This window comes from Schistocerca gregaria, chromosome 1 (assembly GCF_023897955.1).
Source record: "Schistocerca gregaria isolate iqSchGreg1 chromosome 1, iqSchGreg1.2, whole genome shotgun sequence".
Classification (NCBI taxonomy): domain Eukaryota; kingdom Metazoa; phylum Arthropoda; class Insecta; order Orthoptera; family Acrididae; genus Schistocerca; species Schistocerca gregaria.
Genome location: NC_064920.1, coordinates 922186624 through 922213891, shown reverse-complemented (window position 1 = coordinate 922213891; position 27268 = coordinate 922186624). Strand labels below are relative to the sequence as shown.

At 42.4% G+C, this 27268-nt stretch overlaps 1 protein-coding gene across 1 annotated transcript in view; it reads right to left on the bottom strand.

The window, feature by feature from the left end:
* LOC126275201 (neural cell adhesion molecule 2-like) overlaps positions 1-27268 on the bottom strand; it is a 1450213-nt gene that overhangs the window by 1065306 nt on the left and 357639 nt on the right. The gene's annotated exons all lie outside the window — the stretch shown is intronic.

Sequence of the window (27268 nt, the reverse complement as noted above, 5' to 3'; positions counted from 1 at the left end):
CACAGGATGTACCTGATTACCCAAAATGACCACATAAGCCTGGGCAGTAATGGGATCTTACCGAGTAGCTATGAAGCCCATGGAATACCACGGTATGGGTCGCCAAATCAGCACACAACTCTCCCCACGTTTTCACTCTTGGTATGTGAATCGGTCAGATCCTGGAAACAATGTGATAGAAGATCACACGACCAAACGACGTCTTTCCGTTGCTCGACAATTATGGTTTTAGAGTTTGGGCACTGCACCACATTTTTATCACTCATGAGTGGTTTTGGAATTCCAGCTCAGTGCACAATATACCTATTTACTGAATTTCCTTCGTTTTTTCCTATGTTTTTTTGGTGCTAGTAGTGTTCCAAAGCGCGACAATCTGTTCTGCACTAACCTTGGCAGCTGGCGTGCTCTTATATTTTGTCACAACATTCTTCAACGACAGTCCTTCACGACGACCCAACACGTACTTTCATCCGCATTGTGACGTAGCAGATGATATTTTTCCGCTTCCACCGCATGTAACATAGATCTTCGGTTCGATGCCTCTTGAGACACGAAACATTTTGGCTACGTTGGTTACGGAAGCATTCACCATACGAGCACCAATAATTTTCCCACATTCGAAGTCACTTAGCTCCGACATAACGCACTCACGACGACACAGTGCACTGTCCCGACCACGACCGATACCCGTGTCGTATTGAAGACATTCCACAGGTGCCATTCGTGGTCAATACAACAAAATGTTCAAATGTGTGTGAAATGTTATGGGACCTAACTGCTAAGGTCATAAGTCCCTAAGCGTACACACTACTTAACCTAAATTATCCTAAGGACAAGCACACATACCCATGCCCGAGGGAGGACTCGTACCTGTGCCTGGGCCAGCCGCACAGTCCATGACTGCAGAGCCTTAGGCCACTCGGCTAATCCCGCGAGGCGTCAATACAACAGTGCAACCCCTGTAGATAAGGAGTATTTAAATGATAACTTTTGCAAATTGGTGGGAAACTAACAACAAATCCATTGTCCACCCTGGCGAGGTCTAGGCAGTCACAAGACTTTATGACATATTACTTTGCCAAGTAAGAGACACTGCGGACCGTTAACCGTGCCTGGATGGCTCCTTTACAAAGCTCTAGCCGCGGCCGTGAAACGCACTGACAGTTATTTCAAGTAGCAGTAGTGATCATTTGCTTCATTAGCTTCGATTTTTACAATCATATAGTAATCGCCAATCGATTGCACACGTTTACTCACTTTGCCACACATACAATCTCTCTGTCTGCCACACGGAACATAGCATTCAAGAATTCGCATTCCGTCTCTTATGATCTCGACGTTGACGAACATAATTTTTTTTTTTTTCAAATCCACGTGGTCACTCGGATGTACGTACACTGGGTGGACAGGAGCTGTCGCGCAAGATATGCAAGGTATCTCCAAGTAGCCAAACATAAACAGTACCAGTCAATTATCACCTCAGTTGGACGAGAGGACCTATTCCATTCTATGTAAATATGGCCCACACCATAAATGAGTCCCACCAGCGTGCACAATGCCTTGATGACAACTTGGGCCCATGCCTTCGTGAGGTTTGCGCCACACTCGAACGCTACCATCAGCTCTTGCCAAATGAAATCGGGACTAATCCAACCGCTACGGTCAGGAGCCCAGGAGAGGCACTGCAGCCCCTGTTGTTCTGTTTCAAAACACTCTCGTCGGTCGTCTCTTCCCATAGCACTTTAAGCCTAATTTCGCGCCTATTTCCTAGAGAACAGTTTCATCGCATCTTATATTGGTTTATAAAGTTATTTCACGCAGTGCTGCTTGCCTGTTACCACTAACAACTCTACTGAAACGCGGCTGCTCTCGGTCGTTAAGTGAAATCCGTCGGCCAGTGCATTGTCCATGGTGAAAAGTAAGTATTCTCGGCACACTGTTGACACTGTTCGTCTCGCAATAATGAATTTCCTAACGATATCCGAAATGTAATTTCACAAGCTTCTTGGTCCCACTACCATTCCGCCTGGAAAGTATGTTAATTCCCAGCATACCGCCATAATTACGTGGAAATCTTTTCACCTGGGTCACTCCGCCAATGCACTTCCCATTTATGCTTTGTGTACGTGTTACTACTGTCATCTGTACATCTAGTCATATTAACTACTATAAAACACTAGAGCAAATCTTGTTTTGAAAGATTTGTTGTCTTCTGTGATGCTGGTAAGGTTGTGGAAAGCTTTATACTAGTCGTGCAATAAAGGAATAAAACTAATATCGCTCTGAGGATGGGATACTGCAGAGAAATGCTCTAAGGACTCCAGATGTTTCCCACTCGCTGTCAGCAAATCGTACTCCATGAAGTTTTTATTTGGCTACATTCACGATCCGAAGAAGTTTACAAACGTGGTTACTTATTCCACTGTATCATCCAATCACTTTAAACGACGTAGTTTCTTTTTCGGCGGGAAACGACATCATCAAGTAAAGTTATGAATCACCATTTAGTTGCCTCGTTGGTTTTGACTTCCTCCGGTTCACTTGAAAATGAACAAAATCTACCTTTTATGTGTCGCTAATGTATTCCTTGTCTAATTTCCGTTGAGTGTATTGTGTGACTGCGATCTCGTTGGATGTAGCTAACGCGGTACCTGATGTGTGATGTTTGCATGAAAAACGGGAGTAAAATTTAATTCGAATCGATGTTTCTTTTTTCTAGCGAACTATTTCGCTTGTGTCTACATTTTTTGTACAAGATGTACCTCATGGTTAAGTTACATAGCGTTCGCCAAGAGAGTGACATAGAATAACCTACAAAACTGGTAGCTTCATGAAAGCAATTCTGAGAGGTCGCAATTTCTTTTCTCCTTGTGCTCTAATTACTGCAATGAATCACCATTTGTTGTTACTGGCCCCGGGAGCAACCATATTTATTTTCAAGCTACACTTCGTAGATGAAAAGCAGGCTTTAGCTGATGTGTAACAAATGAGGTAGAATGGTATTTACGGTCATTTTAGTAACAATAGAATTTCGATATGCAGATGCACTTCGTGCATCATCGGCTCCCGCCAACAACGTCCATCAAACGAAGTGTTGAGTTTTTAAGTTGTAGGGGAAGGGGTTAGACGCTAAGGTCAAAAGCGAGGAGAGTCACGATTAAAATCTCCGTTACGCACCGTACAATCAATGATTTCAATAAATCACGTCTCTTCGAGCAAAGCAGACAGGAAATATAGGCTGTATTTTTTTATTTGTGGCCATAATTTCTACAATATATTTATTTCATTAGGATTATCAGTGTTACGCATTTTAACTGTAATATGTGTCACTTTACAGACGTAAATCTCTCAAATCGCCTGTTCCCAGTTTATAATTTTATCTGTTGTGTGCGTCATAAAAATGCCATTGAAATACCATAGGAAATCAAATATTGATGTAATAGCCTTTTGAGGCTTAGCCAACTCGCTAACGACTTTAATACAACCTCACCTCAAGAACACCACACCTGCAACTTTAGTGCTCCTTCTCTGAATGGTCAAGAACATCTTTAGAATACACAACATGGGCGGACAATCCCACAATCTCTGTGCTCTGCCTTGATGCGGCAGAGTGTAAATACACCTCTCACATGAAACTTCCTGGCAGATTAAAACTGTGTGCCCCACCGAGACTCGTACTCGAGTCTCGGTCGGGCACTCAGTTTTAATCTGCCAGGAAGTTTCATATCAGCGCACACTCCGCTGCAGAGTGCAAATCTCATTCTGGAAACACCTCTCACATGTTCTGTTTTCCTAGCACATATGGGGACAGTCAGTTGCTGCCTGTAATAGAAAAAGAGTAGAGAAAACTCAGAGGGTATTTTACACTGGATTCTGACTGACACCAAATTCATCTGCAAGTTTTCACGCGTTTCTGTTGTATTTACTGCCTTACTTCTTGAAAAGATGTTGATGTATAATATCGGCCGTAGTTACAGAGGACGTTGCTATTATTTATTATGAATAAACCGATGCCTACGATGACTCTTTGTGTATGTATTATCTCGCCTAGTAGTCAACAGTCACATTTTCTCTGGTGTTTTGGTAGATATATACAAATTCGTTTTTGAAATGTGTTGGTGGGTTCAAGGCAAAAAAAGTTCTGCTCGTCATTAATACGACGTTTACTGTTGACGGAATGCGTAAGTTTGTTTCACGTCAGTAACAACATGATTTTTAGATCGTAATTTTACGTGTCCATTCGATAAAGTGGTTCAAAATTAGTCTAGTGCGATTTTTGTTTATCGATATAATCCAACAAGGACAGATAGACGAATAGCCAGTACTCTAGCATCGAATGAGCAGTGGTGATGCATCGCGATAGGTGTCAGTGCGGGTATTAATGAGTTTCACGGAATATACTCTCCACTTTTTTGGGGTGTCTTAGTCGACCTGTAGATTGAGAAAAAAGGAGCTGTGTTAATGAGTCACAAGGAATATACACTCACTGTTTCTGGGATGTTTTCAATTGGTTTGTAGTGTTTGAGGGTAGAAACTGTTAACCATTCACACACTATTTACCTTCCCTGTCTTTCTGGTGTCTTCATTTGGTCTACAGTGCGTGTGAGAATAGAAGGAACCGATGGTATTCATTCCGTAGAGTACAGTGTTGCAACACCTGTCATATTAACGCATCTCTCTGGTAAGTGAAGTTGGTTCAAATGGGTCTGAGCACTATGGGACTTAACAGCGGAGTTCATCAGTCCAATAGACTTAAAACTACTTAAACCTAACTAACCTAAGGACATCACACACATCCATGCCCGGGACAAAATTCGAACCTTAGCAGCAGTGCGGTTCCGGACTGAAACTCCTATAACCGTTCGGCCACAGCGGCCGGCAAGTGAAGTTGTTTCTTACTGTAGTTTGTTGTCCACAATGGTAAAGCGAGCATATGTCGCTGTCACTATGCTCGATAGGGTTCTGCTCCTCGGCGCCCTAATCATAAAAGGTCACTCAAAGCACGCAGTTCAGCTTAAAATTCAAAAGTGCCATAACCCTACATTTTGTATATATTTTAATAACACGCGCAAATTAACTTAACAGTTTTAAAAGCACAGCCGGATATCAAGTTAATTTAGTTAGCCTTGCTGAACTAATGAGCATGCTGCTACATTTCATCGGTCACAATTTGTATTCGAAAAATTACTGATTAGTACGCCGTTTGATTGAATGATAGCGCGCAGTTATTAACAGCGAACACTGAATGTTCTGCGTATGATTTGTTACAAGGAACAACGGATCACCTCTGCTAGCTGCAGGGAAGGAGAACCTACACATGTCTGCGTTGTTGTTGTTTATGAGGCGTATTTAGAACAGTGACGGATATATTCTGAGATAAGCTACAGGAACAAGTCCGATCATCTGAAGTTTATTATATAAGAACTTTCCATCTGTAGCAGATAATAAATTAGAATCTTGCTGACGTGAACGGAGAGAAGTGAATGTAAGTGCCATTGATCTTTACTTTATAGCATAGCAGAGATGACTTTAGACTCTACAAGCGGGGAAAATTTTTTTGGGATGACGGAAATATCATGCAATTTGGAGGGTTATGGGAGTATTTGTTCTCTCAGAAAATAAGACGATAATTTTACTAAAACTTTTGGAAGGTGAATTCGTCGGAGGCATATGAAACACAAATTTCCTCTGGAATTTATTACTGACGTCAATTACGCTAAGCTACAAATAATCTCCATGACATTCTAGAAAAATTACATCTGAGAAATACTTTTTCTTTTGACAAGGTATTCCTGAAGAAGCGGAAGTGAGATGTTGGGCCTCCCCCCTCCCTTACCGCTCCTAAACCCAACCATCATCTGCCATAGAAGAAATAAAGCGAATCTGCGACGCTCAGCGGAATATGTAGTATTTGAATGTTGTACTTCCAAGTCCATATGGAAGATTTAGTCCCTCCTCGTCTGTTTGTATACGAATGGATTGACCTTCTGCAACGTATGCAGTGTAAACAGCCACCTAAACGTACAAACTTACGTAGTATTACAAGGCATTTGTAAGGAATACGTGATGAAAAGACAATGTTGGATTAATGTAAAATGAAGGACAGAATTTAAACTTTTACGCTAAGTTGATTGTAAATACATCTCTGGGCAGAGATACGGTAACAAATTTAAGAGACAACCAGAAGAATTAACATAAGCTACTTATTTATTTGTTAGTGAACACAGAATCTGAAGTTACCGAATATTGTGCGATGTAATTCGTTTCAAGTTCCACAATTAAATTTAACTCCGCTTTCTTATTTAAAACTTGATTAAAAATCTCTACACTGGATTGTTTATGCTCAAGTTCCATTATATAGCTATAACATTATATTTTACCCTAGAGATATATTACTAAACGCCCATGAGACCACGTGACAGTATAAATCCTAAAATAGCAGATACTGATAAGAAGTTGTAATGAATTTGAACTTCCGATTCATTCTATCTGTGAAAAGCTTTATTTCTTTAAAACCAAAAAGTATATACTTGAACAGAGTCATTAAAAACGAGCCAAGATTTTTGAAAATACTACAATCTATGCAACCTTTGTCAAAAGAAGCGAAAAAGCTAACTAATTGCTATGTACATATTAAGGGCTCTCTTTTATCGCCTCGCAATTGTAATGTGGGCGTTCATGTTTCTATGCACCGTAACTTTGATTTAAGTAGTGAGTATTCTTTGACCTGTAGACAGGGAATTTATTTAAAATATTAGGCGTGATTGTTTTGTTTTATGTTAGGGCGCAAAAACAACTTGGGTCATACGCGCCTATGGCAGAACAGTAAAACACGGAGAGAGCAGCTGAAAACCACTACACGTCAATCCCAATCGACGGAAGAGAAGATATCTAAAAACAGCGACTTGCAGAAATGTCTACAAAATACGCCATAGAGAAATGAAGGTCCAGAATTAAAGGTCTTCACCGTATGGCTACGAAGGATGAAAAGTAAAACGCGGTCGACAGCTCATGAGTCGTTCGCTAAAATGGCCGATAACTCAGCCGGAAAATATAACCAGGAACGTAAACAGTTAAGAAAAGAGCATTCCTTCAGGAAACAGTCGACAGTTAAAAGTTGGGCACAATGTGAACAAAATGGTGGGGGAGCACCATGGCTAAAAAGACGGTGCCCAATACGCAGCCTAGTTAGAACGATCTCTCCGCGGCGAGAGGGCCGAGAGGAGGTCGTCCTAGCCGCTGAGAGAGGCTTAATAAGCCGGAGATTACTCGAGGAAGGGAAGACCAGTGGTGATGCCAAAGAGACCCTACCTGCTGACAGACGGCAACACAGAGATCATCGGAGGGAATTTAGGAATTAGTGCGCAGAGGTACGAGAACCACAGCCTTGGGAGTAGCGTCAGCAGACTTGTTTCCTGTCAGACCGACGTGACCAGGAACCCACATAAACATCAAGGGCCATCAAGAGCTATCAAGGGCGAGCAAGTGACAATTTTCCTGGACTCGTTGCACTAAGGGATGGACGGTGTACAGCAGACAGAGGCTTTGAAAGGCGCTGAGAGAGTTTGAGCACATGACGCAATTGAAAAGCTGTGTCGCCGGATGTACTGCATGGCCTGATACAGCGTGAAGACCTCTGCCATAAGCACTGAACAGTGTTGAGGAAGCCGACACCGAAAATCGTCGCCGCGAATGACGAATGCACTCTCGAGACCACTGTGAGTCCGAGCGCCATCAGTGTACACAAAGGTACTACCGCGGAGTTCCATGCAAAGGTTGCGAAACTGAAGACGCTACAGCGACGCTTCAGCAGTGTCCTTAGGAAGCGAATAAAGGCAGGTCAACACGGGCCGCCGCACGAAGCCAATATGGTGTAGGGTTTACAGCTACTGGGAAAGTTGCAGGAAGCGCGAAGTTAAGCATCCGTAGAAAGAGCCAAATCAAACTCCTGGAGGTAACAGCGAAAAGGGACGTTCAAGGTTCAAAGGAGTCATTGAAGAAGGATGCATAGGATGGGTGGCCACGAATGGCAGACAAATGACATGCATATCGGTTGTGGAGAAAGTCACGGTGGTAGGACAGCAGTAGTTCGGCAGCTTCTGCATAGACTCTCAAACAGCTTAGTATAACAGCTAACAGTGGCCAAACAGATGCCACGATGGTGGATAGTGTTGAAACGGCGTACGAGGGACGGACGAGCAAATTCGTAAACGAAACACCGATAGGATAGTTTCGAACAAACAAGGGACCGGTACAAACGGTGATTCGATCTGCACCACAGGAAGTACTACTGAGGACACATAGAACATCGAGGGACCAAATACAGTGGGCTGACAAGTAAGACACGTGGGAGGACCAAGAAAGTTTCCTGTGGAGCATGAGCCCTAGGAATGTCATAGTATCAAAGAAGGGAACAGCGAGAGGCCCAAAATTTAAAGACGGTGGAAGAAACCAATTGCGCTGCCAGAAATTCAAACAAACAGTTTAGTAAGGAAAGCCATCGTCGATGCTCCATGAATAAGGACGTCGAGACATCGCTTAAGACGCCGCTCAATGAGACGAGTCCGTGACAAATGCAATAGATTGCAAAATCGTCAATGAAGTGGGAGACAGGCCATTATCGGGTTAGTGGCAATAGTAAAGGAACCCTGAAGCACACCACAGTCCTGGGTAAAAGTGTCCGATAAGGCTGACCCCACACGTAGCTTGAAAACTTTGTCTCTTAAGAATTCCTAAAGGAAACGGGGCAGGAGGCCATGGATGCCTCACGTATAGAGTGTAAGGAGGATATAAGTCCTCCAGCAAGTGTCGTAGGCTTTCTCCAAATCGGAAAATATTGCACAATCGAGGATTTTCGCAGAAAACCATACATGACATGAGTGGAGAGAGTGACTACACGGTCGACTGCAGAACGCCACATTTCAAATCCACACTGTGCAATGGTTAGTAAATTGCGACACTCGAGCCGCCATACCAGCTGGGCGTGAATCATACTTCCCATCACCTTGAGAACACAGTTGGTTACAGAAATGGGTCCGTAACTGGAAGGAAGGAGTTTGTCCTTACCGGGCTTAGGTATGCCTATGACAGTCGCTTTACACCAGTATTTGGGAGACGTGCCCACTACACAGATGTGCTTGTTTGTATTAGGCAGAAACTGCTTGCCTGAGGGAGGAAGGTGTTGCAACATCTGACTGTGAACAGCGTCTGGCCCTGAGGCGGAGGATCGGAATGAAGCGAGAGCATGTCCTAGCTCGTTCATGATATAGTGGGATCGTAGCAGGAATCTCAGAAGAGATAGTGGGAGGAGCTCGAAATCTCCGCAAAATGGCGGCCCAGTAGCAATAGGGTACACAATGACAACTTCTGCTACTGTAGGGCTGGAAATTGGGGAATGGATCTTGGTCCTAGAAAACCGTTACAGTTTGGCCCACAAGACGGAAGTGCAACTGTTAAAAGGAACTAGTGAATAAAATCCAGTTTGCCATGGTACGATGACGGTTAAAAACGTGGAGAGCACGTCTCCGCTCGCGAAATGCGTAGCGTCACCCCTCAGTCCGCAAAGGAACCGAGACACGGTACGGTAAAGAGGAGGTGTGAGAAATGGAACCTGCTGCGGCGGTAACGATAACGTTTCTAAGATATTCCACCTGGTCTTCAAAACAGGGAAAAATTGTTCATGTAAAGGTCGCTAGGGAGGGGTGAAGCCTCCAGTCGTCCTTAGTAACCTGCAATTTGGGAGGGCACCCAGATGGGATAGGAGTCAGAGAACGGATAGATTACGGGAAATGGTCGCTCGAGTACGGATCACTCCAGCCGATGCGAGAGCTGGGCTGCGCAAAAGGAGAAGTAAAAATTGGATCAGGTGTGCGAGGAGTCTGAAAGCAATGTAGGTGCCCCTGTGTTAAGGCAGAAGAGGAAAAGTTGATTAAGAAGTTCAGCCAAGAGGCTCCTCGCGGACGGGTTCTGGGAAAACCTCAAAGGGGTTCACCGAGCAGCAAGAAGGGGTGAGATGTTTTTTTGGGGGGTGAAGGGGGAGAGAGGAGTGTTGGACGAACCACTTTTTATGAAATCAAACAGAAAGAAAATGTTATTCGACAGTACTCAACACAAATGGATGGTGAGTTGGGAAAACGGAAGGTTTTGCGGAAGAGTGAGAATGAAGAACTGGACGTAGCTGTTTATAGATGGTTCATACTACGCAGCAAAGGAATTTCAGTCAGTTGCCCGATTATAAAGGAAAAAGCAGCTGCATTCAACAAGTAACTTGGCGGTAGTAGCTTGTCTGCAGCGAGCGAGGGTTGGCTATCAAACTGCAAAAACGACATGGCTTTCGACACCTGACTGTCACCGGTTAGAGTCGCTCAGCTAACGATAAGGATACTGATTAGTTTTTAAGCAAAATACGGAAGATAACAGAGGAAGAATATTTAACTGCTGATGCCTTGATGCCTTGTATAATTCTGATGAAACATGACTCTTTTAGAAGATGCTTCCTTCAAAATCATTAGCGTCCAAGACCGAGAAGGAAGACGTGGTTACAAGCGACAGAAACATCTCGCAACATTAATGGCGTGTTGTGATGAAAATGGGAGTTATAAACTACCACTTATGGTGATTATAAAATCCCAACATCCACGTTGTTTTTATCACACTGACATAAATACACTACCACTGCAGCATTGCATAATTGTATCATTCGGTTTAATAAACTACAGTACACTATAACCCCTGTTGTTGTTGTTGTTGTGCTATAAGCCCTGTTGTTGTTGTTGTGGTCTCCCGCCATGAGACTTGTTTGATGCAGCTCTCCATGCTACTCTATCCCGTGCAAGCTTTTTCATCTCAAAGTACCTACCGTAACCTACATCCTTCTAAATCTGCTCACTGTATTCATCTCTTGGTCTCCCTCTACGATTTTTACCGTCCACGATGCCCTCCAATGCTAATTTGGTGATCCCTTGATGCCTCAGGAAATGTCCTACCAACCGATCCCTTCTTCTGGTCAAGTTGCGAGACAAACTTCTCTTCTCCCCTACCCTATTCAATACTTCCTGATTAGTTATGTGATCTATCCATCTAATCTTCAGCGTTCTTCTGTAGCACCACATTTCGAAAAGCTTCATCTATTCTCTTCTTGTCCAAACTATTTATCTTTACATTCCATTATCCACGATTTGCTTTTGTTGATGTTCATCTGATATCCTCCTTTCAAGACACTGTCCATTCCGTTCAGGTGCTGTTCCAGGTCCTGTACTGTGTTTGACAGAATTACAATGTCATCGGCGAACCTCAAGGTTTATTTCTTCTCCATTGATTTTAATTCCTACTCCAAATTTTTTCTTTTGTTTCCTTTACTGCTTGCTCAATATACACATTGAATAACATTGGGGATAGGCTACAACCCTGTCTCACTCCCTTCCCAACCACTGCTTCCCTTTCATGCTCTCGACTCTTATAACTACAACCTGGTTTCTGTACAAACTGTAAATAACTTCACTCTCTCTGTATTTCACCCCTGCCATTTTCAGAGTTTGAAAGAGAGTTTTCCAGTCAACATTATCAAAAGATTTCTCTAAGTCTACAAATGCTAGAAACGTAGGTTTGTCTTTCCTTAATCTATAATCTATGTCGTAGGGTCAGTATTGCCTCACGTGTTCCAACATTTCTACGGAACCCAACCTGATGTTCCCCGAGGTCGGCTTCTACCAGTTTTTCCATTCGTCTGTAAAGAATTTGTATTTGGCAGCCGTGGCTTATAAAACTGATAGTTCGGTAATTTTCAAATCTGTCAATAGTTGCGTTCTTTGGAATTGGAATTATTATATTCTTCTTGAAGTCTGAGGTATTTCGCTTGTCTCATATATCTTGCTCACCAGATGGTAGAGTTTTGTCAGTGCTGACTCTCCCAAGGCTGTCAGTAGTTCTAATGGAATGTTGTTTACTCCCGGGGCCTTGTTCCGACTTAGGTCTTTCAGTGCTCTGTTAAACTCTCCGAGCAGTATCATATGTCCCATTTCATCTTCATCTACATCCTCTTCTTCTTCCATAATATTGTCCTCAAGTACATTTCCCTTGTATAGACTCCCTATACATTACTTCCACAACTAGTGATACATGCCTCCACATCCTTACATTTCTCCTCTATCCATCCCTGTTCAGCCATTTTGCACTTTCTGTCGATCTCATTTTTTGATATATTTGTATTCCTTTTGGCATGCTTCATTTACTGTATTTTTGTATTTTCTCCTTTCATCAATTACATCCAGTATCTCTTCTGTTACCCAAGAATTTCTACTAGAACTCGTATTTTTACCTAATTGTTAAAAATTGTAGTGAGACTCAAGGTGATCAGAACCAGACAGAAAGATTCACATTTGGCTCAAGGCTTGTTTAAATCTAATGTACTCGTACACCGCGCAACAGTCAAAGAAGACAGGTATTGTTTCACTACGCAATAAGTGATAAATCTCTCCAATTACTCACAATCGTCAAGTATCTATGCGTATCAGAGTACAGCAATTAATGTGGAACAGCCACATTACGATGGGCATGTGTGGGGATCTATCACAGTTATTGACTGAATTATAAGGGAGAGTAAGATTACAAATCATTAAAAAGTAGAATTAACAGATGATATTCAAAAGATTGAAAGAGTAGCAGTGTCTTTCAGTAAGGGTTTCTTTACTCAGTGTAGAATGTCCCAGAATTTCTCAACAAACTGCAGCGGGAGACACGAGAAGAAATGTTCTTTGTATTCTGTAAAATACTACTCACAAAATTCTGAGATCTCACGTCGCACAACCAATCGAGAAATATACTACTCATTAAAACATAAATTTAGTGACAGCAAAATTTGAAAAACGAAGGTAAAGGTATATCATATATTTTGCCGCACAGCGTATAGAAGTATACAGATAAACATATCAGCGATGATGTAGATGCCTGTAAGTAATTATTTAAATTCTGGATGTAAACTTATATAATAATTTGCTTAAGTTATTATCGATACCACAATATGGAGGAGGTTGAAGCTGCATGGTCTGCTGAAGACATCAGAATGTCAGAGGCTTAGCAAATCCAGCTAGGAAAACAACGATGAAATCATTAGAAACAAAGGGAAACCTCGGATGTATTAATTATAAGGAAGACAAAACCGCCCTTAAGGGAAAATAGTTTTATTACGTTGCGTTTCTGTGACTACATCCTTACGAAGCTTTCTATAGTTGATGAACCCAATATCAGTTCCATAAGATATGTCCTTAGGTTTACAACGAAGGTAAATGTTTGCATCACACATCCAGAGGAAGCACAAATGTTGCTATTTAATTTTGCTACATATATTGCCGTTGTCGCATCAGATATAAAGCTGGCGCATGACTTCTAATTTGATTACAAAGAGCCTTCAGCCTCTTTTTCATGCCTGTTTTATTTCTTGCCCGTCAGACCAGTGAAGACTGCTGCAGGCCCAGAAAGCTAGAAGTGAGACAAAAGGATCCCTAGTGGGAATGGCTGAGGCAGGATTTCAAGTACTTGGCATACGCAAAGTAAAAGAAAGAAACCTCTCCAGCACAGCGATCGAAACCAAGAAAGTGGAATAATTTTTAATATGTCTCTCAGTAATGACAATAACATTGATAAATCTTTTTTTCCTTCTTGGGACAGGCATATTGAAGAAAGTTTTAGGTTCATAAACTAAAAGACTTTCCCATCAGCGTTACGAGATATACATCATCATAACTGTGTTTTCAGTGTTTGCCTCAGTGTTGCTTGTGTGGGGCATGGGGTGTCCTTCAGAAAATTTATGATTCAAACGTGTACAGTTTCAAACAACATAGGAATCACACAGCCAACATGCGGCGAATAACTGTTTGATACACTGACATAGTTTTCGACACCTCTAAGGATGTCTTCATCAGAAGGAAATTTTAAGAAACCGTTAAGTTGCATTGTGAGAGACCAGTGGTCAAAGTTCGGAGCATCTGGGAACAACATCAGACATCAACCTTGACTACTGCCCTCTCGTAATTTAACTTTATGACTTCTTAAGATTTCATTCCGATGAAGACATTCTTAGAGGCCCCGAAATTAAGGTCTATGTATCAAACAGTAATTTGCAACCGGCTGGGTGTGTGATTCCTATGTTGTCACAAAAGTACTTTACGGGAAGAGACGAACTATAAGAGGAAAGTCGAGAATCGCGTAATTGGTATCGCAAGGAGATACAAGTCTGGTTACCGAACGAACTCTAAAGAGATGTCCATACTAATAACGACAGACGTTATATTAACGCATCCAACAAGGTGGGCATGAATTTAAACACTTGTATTATGATTAATTCAGTTATAGGGATCTCTTAGTGTATACCTTGTGTTTAAAGGAACATCATTTATAATATTCACTGTTCCTTAAATGCAAGCAAGGTAGGATAGCACATATGTAAAACTGTATTGTGAAACACGAATTGGTGCATTATGTGGAGTTAATAATTATCTCTCATATGTTGATACGCCTTGAAACAGGAATTTAATATTCTTTGGCCCTAGTGCGTATTATTTCAGTCAGGGACAATCATTCTTCTACACAGTCACTTTCCTACACAAAGGAAGATTTCTAGCGACGAGCTATAGGAGCAGTTACAGAGGTAAAGCGTTTGTTTTCAAGCTCTGTTATTAAGTTTAGCTTGGTCTCCTCTCTCTTGGTGTGGAGTCCCTTTACCGTTCTGCTTAGGCAAACCTTTCTTCCGGGATTAACTAACGTGAACGGCGTGAAAATCATAGAGTGCATAATGAGGAGGATTTTACAATAACCCGTATCTTATATTCTTTAGTTTCCCACTAACGAAGTACTTTTAAGAGCAGGAGCAGTGACTTAATTGAAAATGAAGGTTTTCAGGTTTGAATCCAGGTCTATTCTAAAATATAATTTTTCGGGGTCGTCTAGGGAACTTTAATAGTATCCGTCAGTTCCTGGTTTATCCTTTGGACGTTAATCAATAATAACCATCACTTCTTTACTGTTGAAATTTACCTTTCTGGTGAAGGAACTTGACTACTTTGGTGCAGGGTTTGGCCCACGTTTGATCGCTGTTCCGTTTCAGGGGTGGTGATGTTTAATCATTTCTCATACTAAGTTGTTGTGTGTGGATGCGAGCCGAATTGGTAACACTTTTTTGTCAGCTCCAGGTTGCAGTGGATGGGCACCACTGCTGTGGGTCAGCCGTGGGGTTCCAAAAGACATCCAGTACGTCCAAGTACTCGGTTCGGTCCTCACCGGTGGCCTGCCCAGTTACTGCTCGCACTGAGGTTAACCCGTTACCAGTCTTCAAATGAGAGATAGCCCTGGAGCGTAGCAGGCGGCGAATGACTTCCCAGGGAGCCGCATGTAAGGCCTCCCCAGTTAGTCTGACGAACAGGTTCCAGATGCCTTCTGTGGCTCACACTGACGCTCATCTGTCGTCTGTACAGTTTCTGCGGAGACGTCTCAGCCTGTAAGATCCTGGCAGTCACAGAGGGTGGGATTACTGATCGTTGGGAGCTCCAACGTTAAGGGGTACCTTAGGGACATGGCTCCCAAGAAGTGGAAGGCAACCAATGTACACTCCGTGTGAAAACCGGGTGGAGTTATTCCAGACGTGGAACTGGTCTTTCCGGATGCCATGAAGAGTATAGTGTGCAGTTAAATGCGTGTGGTGGCTCACATTGGTACAAACGATGTGTGTCACTTTGGATTAGTTTCGAGCGTCTAACGGAAGTGGTAAAGGCTGCAAGTGTTACTTTCGAGATGAAAAAGAGCTGACCATTTACAGCATAGTCGACGTGACCGATTTCGGACCTCATGTACAGAGCCGAGTGGAGGGTCTGAATCAGAGGCTCAGACTGTTCTGCGACCGTGTGGGATGCAGATTCCTCGACTTGCGCCGTAGTGTGGATGGGTTTTCGGTTCCGCTGAATGGTTCAGGAGTCCACTAAACGCAGGAGGCGGCTAGATGGGTAGCAGGTGCTGTGTTGCGTGGACTGGGAGGTTTTATAGGTTAGAGGGTCTCGGCACAACACAAAAAGGGCTTCAGTCACAAAGGGTGCAGGCCGAACACAGGAAGAATGTAGATACAGTACCCACTGGTATAAATGTAAATTATCGTAGCTGTGTTGGGAAAGTACCAGAGCTCCAAGCACTAATACAAAGCACTTATGATGCTCGAATCTTTATAGGCAGTGAAAGCTGGCTAAGGCTGGAGATGCGTTCAGCTGAAATTTTTACGAAGAACTTAACGGTGTTCCGAAAGGGTAGGCTAAACACAGTTGGCAGTGGCGTGTTTGTTGCTCTTAGACGTAGTTTTATCTTGTCGCGAAATTGAAGCAGATGGTTCTTATGTGTTATTTTGGGCAGAGGTCATTGTGGCAATCGGAATAAAATAATATTTGGATCTTTTTATCGATCCCCCATTTCAGATGATACAGTTGCTAAAAGGTTGAAAGAAAACTTGAGTTTCATTTCAAACACGTACCCCACTCGTACGATTATAGTTGACTGTGACTTTAATTTACGCTTGATACGTTGGCGAAAATACATGATTAATTCCGGGGGTAAGCATAAACCATTATCCGAAATTGTACTGAACACATTCCCTGAAAATTATTTCTAGCAGTTAGTTCATGAGCTCACGTGAATAATAAATGGTTGTGAAAGCACCCTTGACCTCTTAACAACAAATATTCCTGAGTCAATAACGAGCATCAAAAGGGATACTGGGATTAGTGAACAAAGGGTTGTTGTAGCGGAATTAAATATGGCAACCCCAAAATCCTATAAAAATGATCGAGAGGCATACCCATTATAAAAGCAGATAAAGATTCACCTGACGCCCTCCTGAGAGAATCTCCACTTCTTCCAAATTAACAATATAAGTATAGACCAGACGTGGCTTTAATTCAAAGAAATAGTGTAGGCAGTAATTGAGAGATCTATATCAAATAACCAAAGACTGCGTTTTATTGCCAGGACACTTAGAAAATGTAACAGATCTACTAAGGAGACTGCCTACACTTCGCTAGTCCGTCCTCTTTTACAATATTGCTGTGCTGTGTGGGATCGTAACCAGATAGGATTGACTGAGTACATCGAAAAAATTCAAATAACGGCAGCACGTAATGTATTATCGCGAGCCAGTGGAGAGGGTGTTACTGAAATAATAGGGGATTTGTGCTGGTAATCATTAAAAGAAATGCGTTTTTAGTTGCGGAGGAAGCTTCTAACGAAATTCCAATCACCAACTTTCTTTTCCGAATGCGAAAATATTTTGTTGACGCCGACCTACATGGGAGAAACGATCACTGTGATAAAATAAGGGAAATCACAGCTCGTACGGAAAGATATAGGTGTTCGTTCTTTCCGCGCGCTGTATGAGACTGGAATAATACAGAATTGTGAAGACGGTGCTATGAACCCTCTGCCAGGCACTTAAATGTTATTTGCAGAGTATCCATGTAGATGTAAGTGATGCGCTGGATTCTGTCTGAAACGCACAAATAAGGCTAAGAAAGGGGATCCCGCATTTCCTTTCTGCCACTATTCAACGAAAGTGAAATCCGTCTTGTACAAAGCCTCCTTACATTTGATTTTTAAAGTACCGTAATCTTTGTTCGGACTTACCAATGGTATTTCATTCAGATCACTGAAAACCCTATTGTGCAGTCTTCTGGCATTTTCTCTTCCTGTTGGAATAAAAACACGTATCATTACAGAGACCATCATATGTGCGAAAAAGACACACAACGATTACTTTAATCTCCATAATAACAAACCTATGCATCAGGTCAAGTTGACTTACGTTTTTGCAAGAACGCGTACTCTCCTAACAAAAATAAAATATCGGTTATATAGATGTTATATCCGGAACACACCGAGAATTTTTCTCCATGACATTGTAAAATACACACACTTTTGCAAACACTGATTTTTCTCGCTGTTCGTCCATGACAGCTAACGAACGTCCAGACTGTTCCACTTCTGGAACCAGCTCTGTATGTGAACAATTAAAATATCGCTGTATTTTTTATTATTTTTATTTTTTATTCAAATTCAATTACTACATCACCTCTCCCGCAAAGCCACAGCGTCGAGGTCAATTCTGAACATCTGTAAATATCATACATATGTGAGTCAACAAGTATTGATCCACCGCTGTATCTCTATAGACACTGCAAGTTGCGGTGTTTATTAAACGCGAAGTGAGAAAGATATACCGGGGAGTTAGGAGTTCACATATATATAGTTACGCAACCCAATCAATTAAATAAAGTACATTAAAACCAAGTTTAATTTTTGGAAGAACAATAGTTCTCCACTCAAAGTGATTAAGGTAAAGTTCTAAATGCTTGTACCTTCTCCAGTCGGCAAAAATGTAGTGTGGAGCGGCAAATTCTCTACTTGTGATATTCGAAACGCCTTTAAACTTCACCATTCTAAGGGGAAGCTAGAGGTAAATTAGTGCTATCCTTATAATAATGAAATATACATAACACAACGGTTCGAAGAAAAGGCAACTGCTTGGGGAACCAAAGCTGAATGGGGATATCGTATGAACGTAACGAAGTGTAATCTGCAGAACACAAATAAATTGTGTTCATAAATTGGCGCCAAATTGATTGCAGAAACGAGGTAAGGGAGACCTGGTAAAATCGATTAGGCTAGTTATTAGAAAAGAACTACTCAACTGTAGACATGCAGGAAGGACGTCGTAGTCGACAGAGGCACATAGAAACGGAAGGCAACAATTTTCAGAAACATGTAAGGGAGGAAGTACAGTTTGAGTCTGATCACCAGGATCAACGTGTGCCGATAAAAAGATAAGCAAAGGACCATAATCTAGTGTTACACGTTGTGTGAAATCGGAGAAACGGCATTGATAGATAAACATGTGAAGAAAGGAGATGTAGACTTTTTACAGATCGCCAGCATAAAAATGGAAAGTGCCCAGAAGGTGGAGATACAATGAATTCTATAAGATTCACGTATCAAACTCAAATCATTCATTTGCGAATTGCACGGTTGTCTTAAACTATCTAAAAACTCTGTTATTGATAGGTTTCATATCAATGAAATTCAAGAAATTTAATTACATGCAAGAATAATGACACTTCGTAACCTATACGTAAACTATAAATAAGAGAAATGGAGAAGTAATGGATTTAGTATAATGGTGCATGGGATTAATGGCGGACGACAGTAATGATATTAGACAATGACATGGCTACGTGACCAATTAAGTGGCATTATATGTCTGCACACGAGGGTAGACATTAATCTTACTTTAGGAGAAGATACTATTATTTAACGCCACTAGCAGAAAAGGAGCGAATGTTTCTTAATAACATGTTTCGAAAAGGATACCTTTACTTTAAAATCTACTTTTAATAGAACCGAGCACATTGAGTGCCTCCCTAGCAGCAATACTCCTGGTGGTCGACAAAAATTTCATTTACCACGCTTGGCTGACAAGGGGAAGAAATATGGAGCAGTAAAATGGCGTGTGTCCTGATTGTAGGCCAGTGTTCTGGGGTACATTTTAAACTTCCCAACATTTCTCACGATTGGAATCATGAAGTGTAGTATGTGTAGAAGGTAGGATGCAGTGCCACTGCAGAGACGCGCCGCAACCAGTGTGGTAGGCAGGACCAGCTGATTAATAACTGTCTGGGCAAATGTCAGTTTCGTTCTATAGCCAGGATCTGCAAGGACAAGCATATTGTCGAGATATCAGATCTAGGCTTAAGCGGAGAGGCAAAACAGATACCTCCGTGGACTGACCAGCATCCTCTGTTTCTCAGAAATTTGCTCACAGGCGAACAAGGAGATAGCATTTGAACTGGAAAGTGGTGGAATGTATAATGCCATAATGCTTCGGAATGTTAGTCAACGAGAAATCGGCAACCAATAGATTACCACGTTCACTTTTCCATTGGAGTAAAGCCTTCCGACTGCACTCCCGAAACGTCGTCGAGTATTCAGTTCGGCGGGAAAATTTCGACATCCACAACAGGCTGACAGTCACTGGTAATGCCGTCATGTTATACACAACTGTGTGGCACGAGCGCTTTGGCTCTTTTAACAGCTTTCTGCCACCACACGTGCCCCTGCGTAAAGCGACACACAGGACACCCATTTCACAGGCATGCAGATAAAGAATGTTCTCGGCCGCCTACCTGCATTCCATGTAACCGTAAACCACGTGTGGCGTTACTACATGCTGCATTCTCTGCAACCATTGCGCGCAAATGGGCGACAATTCAACCTGAACTGCAGTCCAGTAGCTATAAATTTCTCTAACTCTGATTCCATAAATGCTATGCGATTTCAAAAGCTAAACCATGCGCGTGGTGGGACTGTAGAATAGTGCCAGGAGTTAAAATTTTATCTTCGTATCACGACTGGTCAGTTTCTCTCTTAGGAGATCATTGTAAATTGATACCAAGAAACATCGAAATACATTCGCAGTTCCAGTCTCATGGCACTGGAGACAGGACGAGCGTCAGACTGTCTTCGAAGTGTCAGATGTCACACATGTACTATTGTGAACCAAGACCGGCGTGTGTCTCAGACACGTATATACAGGGTGTTACAAAAAGGTACAGCCAATCTTTCTGGAAACATTCCTCACACACAAAGCAAGAAAATATGTTATGTGGACATGTGTCCGGAAATGCTTACTTTCCATGTTAGAGCTCATTTTATTACTTCTCTTCAAATCACATTAATCATGGAATGGAAACACACAGCAACAGAACGTACCAGCGTGACTTCAAACACTATGCTAAAGGAAATGTTCAAAATGTCCTCCGTTAGCGAGGATACATGCATCCACCCTCCGTCGCATGGAATCCCTGATGCGCTGATGCAGCCCTAGAGAATGGCGTATTGTATCACAGCCGTCCACAATACGATGACGAAGAGTCTTTACATTTGGTACGGGGTTGCGTAGACAAGGGCTTTCAAATGCCCCATAAATGAAAGTCAAGAGGGTTGAGGTTAGGAGAGCGTGGAGGCCATGGAATTGATCCGCCTCTACCAATCCATCGGTCACCGAATCTGTTGTTGAGAAGCGTACGAACACTTCGACTGAAATGTGCAGCAGCTCGATCGTGCATGAACCACATGTTGTGTCGTACTTGTAAAGGCACATGTTCTAGCAGCACAAGCAGGGTATCCCGTATGAAATCATGAAAACTTTCTCCATTGAGCGTAGGTGGAAGAACATGGGACCCAGTCAAGACATCACCAACAATGCCTGCCCAAACTTCCACAGAAAATTTGTGTTGACGACGTGACTGCACAATTGCGTGCGGATTCTCCTCAGCCCACACATGTTCATTGTGAAAATTTACAATTTGATCACGTTGGAATGAAGCCTAACCCGTAAAGAGAACATTTGCACTGAAATGGAGATTGACACATTGTTGGATTAACCATTCGCAGAAGTGTACCCGTGGAGGCCAATCAGCTGCTGATAGTGCCTCCACACGCTGTACATGGTACGGAAACAACTGGTTCTCCCGTAGCACTCTCCATACAGTGACGTGGTCAACGTTACCTTGTACAGCAGCAACTTCTCTGACGCTGACATTAGGGTTATCGTCAACTGCACAAAGAATTGCCTCGTCCATTGCAGCTGTCCTCGTCGTTCTAGGTCTTCCCCAGTCGCGAGTCATAGGCTGGAATGTTCCGTTGCTCCCTAAGACGCCGATCAATTGCTTCGAACGTCTTCCTGTCGGGACACTTTCGATCTGGAAATCTGTCTCGATACCAACGTACCGCGCCACGGCTATTGCCTCGTGCTAATGCATACATCAAATGGGCATCTGCCAACTCCGCATTTGTAAACATTGCACTGACTGCAAAACCACGTTCGTGATGAACACTAACCTTTTGATGCTACGTACTGATGTGCTTGATGCTAGTACTGTAGAGCTATGATTCGCATGTCAACACAAGCACCGATGTCAACATTACCTTCCTTCAATTGGGCCAACTGGCGGTGAATTGAGGGAGTACAGTACATAGTGACGAAACTAAAATGAGCTCTAACATGTAAATTAAGCGTTTCTCGACTTATGTCCACATAACATCTTTTCTTTATTTGTGTGTGAGGAATGCTTCCTGAAAGTTGGGCCCTACCTTTATGTAACACCCTGTATACGCAAATGTAAGTGGCTATTCACCAAAGCGGGTGGTGGTGTTCTCGAATGTCATTAGTTTCTGTAATGGAGTAATGAGATATTCCTCATGTGTAAACAGTAATATCAGATCCATTAATACCAGATCTCAGCCTCTGCGAAGAATGATATCGGCTCGGCGTCCGTAATTACTGAATGTCACTGCAGTCATCCAGTAATACACTACTGGCCACTAAAATTACTGCGCCAAGAAGGAATGCATATGATAATCGGGTATTGATTGGACATATACATTACACTAAAACTGACATGTGATTGCATTTTCACGCAATTTGGGTGCATAGATCCTGAGAAATCAGTTCCCACAATAACCACCTCTGGCCGTAATAACGGTGGGCATTGAGTCAGAGCTTGGGTAGCGTGTATAGGTATAGCTACCCATGCAGCTTCAACACGATACCACAGTTAATCAAGAGTACTGACTGGCGTATTGTGACGAGCTAGTTGCTCCGCCACCATTGACCAGACGTTTTCAATTGGTGAGAGATCTGGAGAATGTGCTGGCCAGGGTAGCAGTCGAACATTTTCTGTATACAGAAAGGCCCGCACAGGACATGCAACATGCGATCGTGCATTATCCTGCTGAAATGTAGGGTTTCGCAGAGATCGAATGAGGGGTAGAGCCACGGGTGGTAACACATCCGAAATGTAACGTCCACTGTTCAAAGTGCCCTCAGTGTGAACAAGAGGTGACCGAGAGGTGTAACCAATGGCACCCCATGCCATCACGTTGGGTGATACGCCAGTACGGCGGTGACGAATACACGCTTGAAATGTACGTTCACCACGATGTCGCCAAACACGAATGCGACCATCATGATGCTGTAAACAGAACCTGGATTCATCCGAAAAAATGACGTTTTGCCATTCGTTCACCCAGGTTCCTCGTTGAGTACACCATCGCAGGCGCTCCTCTCAATGATGTAGTGTCAAGGGTAACCGCAGGCATGATCTCCGAGGTGATAGTCCATGCTGCTGCAAACGTCATCGAACTGCTCGTGCATATGGTGGTTGTCCTGCAAACGTCATCATGTGTTGACTCAGGGATCGAGTCGTGGCTCCACGTTCCGTTACGGCCATGCGGATAAGATGTATGTCATCTAGACTGCTAGTGATCCGTATTACCCTCCTGAACTCACCGATTCCGTATTTTGCTAACAGTCATAGGATCTCGACTAACGCGAGCAGAAATGTTGCGATACGATGAACCGCAATCGCGATAGGCTACGATCCAACCTTTATCAAAGTCGGAAACTTGATGGTACGCATTTCTCCTCCTACAATGTTTCACCAGGCAAAGCCGGTCAACTGATGTTTGTGTATGAGAAATCGGTTGGAAACTTTCCTCATGTCAGCACGTTGTAGATGTCACCACCGGCGCCTACCTTGTGTGAATGCTCTGAAAAGCTAATCATTTGCATATCACGGCATGTTGTTCTTGTCGGTTAAATTTCGCGTCTGTAGCACGTCATCTTTGTGGTGTGGCAATTTTAACTACAGACCTATATCATTGACGTCGGTTTGCAGTAGGGTTTTGGAGCATATACTGTATTCAAACATTATGAATCACCGCGAAGGGAACGATCTATTGACACGTAATCAGCATGGCTTCAGAAAACATCGCTCTTGTGCAACGCAGCTAGCTCTTTATTCGCACGAAGTAATGGCCGCTATCGACAGGGGATCTCAAGTTGATTCCGTATTTCTAGATTTCCGGAAAGCTTTTGACACCGTTCCTCACAAGCAACTTCTAATGAAGCTGCGGAGCTATGGGGCATCGTCTCAGTTGTGCGACTGGATTCGTGATTTCCTGTAAGGAAGGTCGCAGTTCGTAGTAATAGACGGCAAATCATCGAGTAAAACTGAAGTGAAATCAGGTGTTCCCCAGTGAAGCGTCCTTGGACCTCTACTGTTCCTGATCTATATAAATGACCTGGGTGACAATCTGAGCAGTTCTCTTAGACTGTTCGCAGATGATGCTGTAATTTACCGTCTAGTAAGGTCATCCGAAGACCAGTATCAGTTGCAAAGCGATTTAGAAAAGATTGCTGTATGGTGTGTCATGTGGCAGTTGACGCTAAATAACGAAAAGTGTGAGATGATCCACATGAGTTCCAAAAGAAATCCGTTGGAATTCGATTACTCGATAAATAGTACAATTCTCAAGGCTGTCAATTCAACTAAGTACCTGGGTGTTAAAATTACGAACAACTTCAGTTGGAAGGACCACATAGATAATATTGTCGGGAAGGCGAGCCAAAGGTTGCGTTTCATTGGCAGGACACTTAGAAGATGCAACAAGTCCACTAAAGAGACAGCTTACACTACACTCGTTCGTCCTCTGCGCGGTGTGGGATCCTAACCAGGTGGGATTGACGGAGGACATCGAAAGGGTGCAAAAAAGGGCAGCTCGTTTTGTATTATCACGTTATAGGGGAGAGAGTGTGGCAGATATGATACACGAGTTGGGATGGACGTCATTACAGCATAGACGTTTTTCGTCGCGGCGAGACCTTTTTACGAAATTTCAGTCACCAACTTTCTCTTCCGAATGCGAAAATATTTTGTTGAGCCCAACCTACATAGGTAGGAATGATCATCAAAATAAAATAAGATAAATCAGAGCTTGAACAGAAAGATTTAGGTGTTCGTTTTTCCCGCTCGCTGTTCGGGAGTGGAATAGTAGAGAGGTAGTATGATTGTGGTTCGATGAACCCTCTGCCAAGCACTTAAATGTGAATTGCACAGTAGTCATGTAGAAGTAGAAATAGTGTAGTATTCCACTGGGTATTCCCAGGACATCATCCGCACCTCTCCTTCGAATGCAGTAGCACTGGTAACGCTTTTAATTTCTTTGAGAGGAAATTAAAAAATATCTAGCAACGTGTTTAATGGCACATATGGAAGAATTCTGATGATAATTTCTTTATGAAGATGTTACGAGTATGTAACCCTGAAGTACCTAAATACCAAAATTATAGAGATGGAAACACACAATCTGTTAGTGGCACAGGAACCTACGTCAAGCCAAATTCTAACTCTATAGCTGCAGTTTTTAATATTAGTGTTCGCACCACATAGAATTCGTTTTTACCACTCCGGTTTAGTGGCTGAAATCTCTTGCTGCGGCAAGGATTTTATTACTTGGAATGAAGTTGTTACCATACACCGAAATTGAAACAAACGTTTCTAAGAACCAGACCCAAGACAGAAAGATAATTCGTTTCATGTACCCTCTGTAACATCTTCCTCCATGCTGCTTACAGACGTGATACACTGAGTAATGAAGGTTAATCACGAGATTGCAGTGAACAAAAAGGACTATGCGTCAGTCAGATCATTGGGAAGAATCCAAAAGTAGCGCAAAATACATTTCTTCTATCGAGTCAGTTATTTATGTACATCTAAGAAAAGAGAAATTTTGCATCTAAATCGATAGAAAAGAGTGCGCCAATGTAAGTTATATGGCATTAATCAGCAACAAAAAAAAGAGGACCTCAAAAATTTTTTTTCCGATGACTGGCAGGCATTATGCAGTTATAGTGACTGATTGTGAGAAATTTTAACTATGAGAAACGACAGTGGAACACGCAACGTGTTAAGTATGCTGTAGCTTCTCAGTCTGTAACTGTAGAATGCTAGCCGGCGGTTGGTTTTCTTATGACGTAAATCACGAGTGTAATCAACTCCTCGCGGACACTCCACAGTCAGTCTTTATTAGTGGATCTCACTACTACTCTTACGTTAGTATGTTAACTCCTGCTACAAGACTATAACCAACATGCAGCCGGATGTGTGTCGATTTGTACAGAATCCCGACCTCAGCGCGACACAGTTATTCCTGTGAATAAAGCCACCTGTATCGCTTAAATATTTTTATATCTATTGACTATTCAGTTCGTGCCATCATCTGGTCAAAACGGAGAACTGATAGAGCAGCGTTCAGTGTCAGTTGTAATAAAAGGTGCCGGCTGGGGTGGCCGAGCGGTTATAGGCGCTACAGTCTGGATCTGCGCGACTGCTAAGGTCGCAGGTTCGAAACTTGCCTCGGGCATGGATGTGTGTGATGTCCTTAGGTTGGTTAAGTTTAAGTAGTTCTAGGGCACTGATGACCTCAGATGTTAAGATCCATAGTTCTCAGGGCCATTTGAACCATTTTAATCGAAGTTATCCATAAACGGTGCGCCAATTCAATCTGTTCTATGCCTTGGCCTGTTGATAAAAGGTGTAACGTCGTTGTAGATAATGAAACATATTAAGCGATATAGATGGCATTATTGTTTAGAAACAATAATTTAGAAAACTTTTATCCTTTATTATTACTTTATTATTCTGTGACCTCCGATTTAAACACTCCGTCTTTGCAGGAAATCCAGGCTGCTTTTAGATTTCTTACAGGAAAGTACAGATCTGTTAGGTCACCATTGCCTGTCTGCTACTACCTGCCGACACGATCGAAGCCCATATATACTTGCGCTCACCGTTCCCTCCTTCACTGAAAGAAATCTAACGATCAATGGCATTTTCGTGAAAAATTATTATGTACTGAGAAAAGTTAAATAAAAATTAACATAAAACCAAAATCACTTTCTTAACCAACCAACAGTGTTATCCAATATTCTTCTCAATAATAGAAATAGATAAGAATACGCTATGCGAATTTTTGAATAATGTAATAAATAATTTATTTGTTACAGAAAATGTCACTTCATTTTCATTGTTCTTATCTTTGAGCAACATAATTTTGTTGCAGTCTGTACATCTTTTGATTTCAGTCTACCAAGGTATTCATACTACACCCAGTTTACTAGAAATGCGCGGAATGTGGCACGTGTTGATGTTCATCGTAATTAATGCAACAATGTACTATTTAGTGCTCCGCTAAAAGCAGGATCATGAATTCCGCTGAAGAAACCGTACAAACAGAAACGACCTGACCACGTTAGTTGCCATTTTGAAGTTTTCTCAGGAATATTCATGGTCAGTGTAAGTATTACTAGACGGAAACACACTGTGCCTTTGGAACAAGCCACAAC